We start from the raw sequence: 4806 nt of genomic DNA, 5'->3' as shown, positions 1-4806 counted from the left end.
GGGGGGGGAGTTTTACCTTGCTGGTTCCCGTTAGAGCAGGTTCCAGCGCCTGGTTGCTGCCAGCGACCACCAGTCTATAAGGACAGGTCGAGCCGCCCCTGTGGATTTCCAAGAGTGTAAATCCTTTCCGGAGAAGACAGCCTGGCCTTTCTCCCGCGGCGCAGCTGACTGCGTTGAACTTTGGTTAGCAGCCCAGTGCCTAATCCCCAGGGCTCCTTGAGGGTCTGTAAACCAACCAGCCTCACTGCCACTGAGTCGATTCCTTCTCAAACAGGGCAGGGTAGAACTGTCTCTGAGTTTTCGAGACTGTTTGGGGGGAGCAGAAAGCCCCATCTCTCTACCGCCAAGTGGTTTCAAACTGCTGACCTTGGGGATCGCAGCCCAACGCATTACCTTCGCCACCAGGACTCCTCGGAGGTTCTACAGGCAGCAAGATTCCTTGGAAGCGCCAGCTAAGCATAGGTAGTCATGCAGACGATTTGATTGCGGGCAGCTGGAGTGGTGGCTGGAGACCCAGCTCTCATCGCAAGTACTGGTCCTTCCTTGGGGCCACATCCAGATTCCAAAGAAAGCCCCATAATAGCATCGCAGAGACCTGCACATTACTCCCTACCTGGCCGACTATGGAAACACATTCTTTTATTCAAAATCTTGTAAATCCACTTGCTCCTCAACTTAAGGAACTTGGGTTTTATTTTGCGGGCAGTGGGTTATCAGTTAGATGGGTTGACAAGGAGCAGCTGATGGTGACCCAGTGAGTTATCTCACCTGAACCGAGACTATTTGTAGCACAGAAAGAACACTAAAGACTAAACACATTAGATGTGCAATGGGATGACATCCTACATGGAAAATAGCAAAACATCATTAAAGAATACAGGAAAGAAAGAGAAAACACACAAAGTGGATGTCAGGAGAGGCTCTGAAATTTTCTCTAGAGCATAGAATGACAAAAGCGAATAGAAGAAATGACAAAATAAAAGAGCTGAAGGGCAACTCAAGACACAAGTAAAGGAGTGCACTGGCCAACACACATGTCGGTGCCCCAAATGTTAGACCTGTTTCTGGATATAGTTGACATGCTGATTCCCAAAGTAGCCCAGGTTTCCCCTATTAGCTCTAGTTTTTGAGATACAGCACATATGCTGTTGTATAAACAATCAAGCTATTTTAATGCAGTGTTAGTTAGCCTCAGCTAGAGGAAGTGCACACTGGCTTGACTTAAAGTAGTTTGTGTTGTAATAAATATTTAGCTCAAGTTATACTTCACACGGTGTCCAAAGATAGATTTGAACAATGTGGCACAACGCAATGTGGCCGCTTTGCAGTGATGTAATCACACCCCATGATGTGAACTGATGTGAGCAACAAGTCAATTGCCAGGGGATTAGTATGAGATGCAGCCTCTTTACTCAGGTGACAGGGTTTCCCCTGGAACTGGTCCCCTGACCTTGAACTTCTAGCTTCCTAAGCTGTCGAGAATAATTTTCCATTCATTAAAGCCATCCACTTGAGATGTTTCCATTAGAGCAGCACTAGACAACTAAAAGATGGTATTAGTCTGGGTTGTCTAGAGAAACAAATCCAGAGATGCTCATGTATGTGTAAGAGAGAGCTTTATATCAAGAAGTAGTTATATATCAGGAAAACATTGCCACCCAGTCCAGATCATAAGTCCATAAGTCTGATACTAGTTCATAAATCCAACACTAGTCCATGAATCCTTCTTCAGACTCACGGCAGCTACATGCAATGGTGCAGAATGGAGGAAGATCACAGGCCGGTGGGTGCAGTCTTGTGATCCAATGGTGGAAGTATGACCAGGGCTACCATCAACTTGGCTCCAAGTGGCTTGTTAACAGGAAGGTGACGCAGAGAGAGTGTGGCCTGGCTCCAAGGAGAAAAAGAGAAAGTTCCCAGAATCCTCACGAGAAGGCTTGCTCACACCTTCTTTTCGGAGCCAGGCTGTGACCTGATTGATAGGCTAGAACTCCACCTCTACACTTATCTATCAAGTTGACATGAAATTATGTGACTACCACAGAGACCATCTGATCCACCAACTGATTAAGGGGATGGCATAGACCACGTGGTATGTGTAGCATTTCATTCTGTTGTGCATGAAGTTAGAGGTGACTTCCTGGCAGCTAACAACGTAATAGTAACAAAGGAGTCACGGCATTCGTGAGCAAGATGGGAACCAACTCTTCTAGTTTCTCCCTCCAGTTGTCCATCTGTAAGCCTACCACCTCCCATCCATCCTAAACTCCCTCATTCCTTTCTCTCTCTCTCTCTCTCTTACGTGACTCAGTGGTAAGGAGTGAGCCAGTCCATCTCTGTTTTTGTGTGTTACCAACTCAGGTCTCACTCTGAGCAGCTGAGAGGCAACAGCAGACTGGATGGAAGGGAAAGATCAGCTCTGATCGATCCAGCAAGCAGTCAGCTGGACCTGGAACTGCCTAGGCAAGCTCCACCACCCCCCCACCCCCCACCCCCGAAAAGAGCGCTTACAGTTTTATACAAGTACACCACAAAGCAAATTGAGGGATTAGGAATATGTAACCGATTTCTCATAGCTATAAATATGGATTATGGTGGGGCTATGATTCTTGAAAAAAGTAAGGCGTATACAATCCCTCGACTTCAAATATCTTCTGACTTGGTTGAGTGACATCTTTCCAACGATTTTTGCTTCTTTGACGTGGAGATTGTGACGGCCCTTTATCCGCATGTTCCGTGGGCCACGTCTGCTCATAACCCATAGCCACTTACTGGGTGGGATATTCTCCTGCGAGGAAAGGACCCCAAAGAAACAGGATATCGGGAAGGAAAGAAACAAACAAAAATAAAACAAACTCATTGCCATCCCACAGAGTCAGTGCTGACCCATAGTGACCCCTGTGGGTTTCTGAGTCGGTCACGGGAGTGGAAAGCCCAGCCTGTCTGTTGTGGAGCCGCTGGTGGTTTTCACTGCCCACCCTGTGGATCGCAGCCCAGCGCTTAAACGCCACAGCACCAGGGCTCCTTATCAGGCAGGAAAGGACAGGTTAATTATGGGCAATGTATATATCGTGCCACATCTTGTGACAACATCTCATATCCGAAGGGTAGGCTGTTTGGGCAAATGTGGACTTTACAAGGTTGCATAGGCTAAGCAGCTTGGGGAGTGGTCTAGTGTGTGTATGCGTTGGTGAATTCTTTAGGGTATTGTCCTGAGCCAGGTCTCTTTGCTTTCCTCTTATAAGTTGAGAACAATATAACCTGGACTAGAGATTTTCTTTCCAAATTCCAGAGGAGTGAATGCGGGGCGGGAAAGGGGAAAAAAACAAACAACCCTAATTCACCTGAAGCCTGAACCCAAGGGAAGAAAAGAGAAGCCCACGCTCCCTCTTTGAGATGAGAGTGATGCCAAGATCCAGTAGCCACGCTGGGCCTGACTATAACATTGTGAAGTCAGGGTAAGATCACCTCTCTCTCCCATCCCAGGCCCTTTATTCTCCTTCCGAGCCCCTCTCAAGGGCCCGGAACCCTATGATGTCCACTTCTATAGTTAATAACTCTACCAACTAAGTCACCATAAGAGGGAGCCTGGCAAATGGAGGGGGGTGGGGGAGAGTGGTAAAGCTTTAAGACACAAGAAGGGAGGGAAAAAACAGAACACCTATCTGGAGGCTCTGTAAAAATACCTCTTCAAACAAAACCTCAAAGGAAAAAAAAGCCCCAAACAACCACCACAAACCAGGAAGACAAATTCCAGCTTGGTAGTTCAGAGGAAGGACTCTATGCAAAGACTGCCACCCCCACCCCCCAAATGTCTAGATTCTCAACTGCTCTAATGGGATGCCTGTGGAGCTGCCCGTCTCCCCTGCACCCCGGACCTCAGCAGACAAAAGGGGACAAGTGAGCTGAAGCACTGTCCCCACACCAGCCGGGCACTAACACCACCAAGAGGGACACTGGTTCTTCTCCTCCAGCATAGTTAGGGGTGGGGGTTGAGTCAGTGGTGGGGAGGGGAGAATGTGATTGAACTCAAGTGAGAAAATTCACAGGCTCCCCTTCACCCTGGGGTTGAAGGAGCCCCAGGGGCACTCACTGCCTTTCTGGTGGACAGGAGTGGACAGGAGTGACTCAAATCAGCAGCTGGCTCTCAGGACTGGATCTGATTCTTTGGAGGGCTGTGGCCACTCTCCCGGGGCATACAAGGAGAAGAGCTAGCCCGGGGGAGTGCGAAATTCAGTGAACCTAGGAATAAGGACCTGGAGATCTACTTCAAAAAACAGAGAAAACTATGACTAGCCATGGGATATTGTCCAGTAAAATGCTCCAAGTTGAGCCCCTTTTGTTGGAAGGCCCTCAAAACATGATGAGGAGAGAGCTAGTAGAGCTCACCTTCATGGTAAGGATAGAGTGGAGCTCTTGAGACCTCCAACTGTTGATGGTGCATGACTCAAACTGAATAGGAACAGCTGCAAATATTCATTCCTACCTGGAATGTGGAAGGTACAAAGTATGAGTCTAGGGCAGTTGGGAGTCAGCAAAAATGAAGTGGAACACATAAAGATCAATACCCTAGGCATTAGTGAACTGAAATGGACTGGCCATTTTGATTGGACAATCATATGGTCTACTATACCAGGAAGGACAAAATGAAGGAAATAGTGTCTCATTCATTATCAAAAAGAAGATTTCAAGGTGACAGCACCATCCTGTCAAGAGTGGGATAATATCCATATGCCTAGAGGAGAGAGCAGTTAAAGAAAGAAAGAGCACCTGCTTCCTAGGTGCCTAGGAAGTCCTAACTCTTGG

At 47.5% G+C, this 4806-nt stretch overlaps 1 protein-coding gene across 1 annotated transcript in view; it reads right to left on the bottom strand.

Moving 5' to 3' along the window:
- The window catches only part of WDR86 (WD repeat domain 86), a 65929-nt gene that overhangs the window by 28144 nt on the left and 32979 nt on the right, over nt 1-4806 (bottom strand). The window lies entirely within an intron of this gene.

Source organism: Echinops telfairi, unplaced genomic scaffold (genome assembly GCF_000313985.2).
Source record: "Echinops telfairi isolate 266 unplaced genomic scaffold, ASM31398v2 ScPeMD7_31;HRSCAF=116, whole genome shotgun sequence".
Taxonomy (NCBI): domain Eukaryota; kingdom Metazoa; phylum Chordata; class Mammalia; order Afrosoricida; family Tenrecidae; genus Echinops; species Echinops telfairi.
Note: the sequence above shows the minus strand (reverse complement) of the source record. Positions and strands in the feature narration are given on the sequence as shown.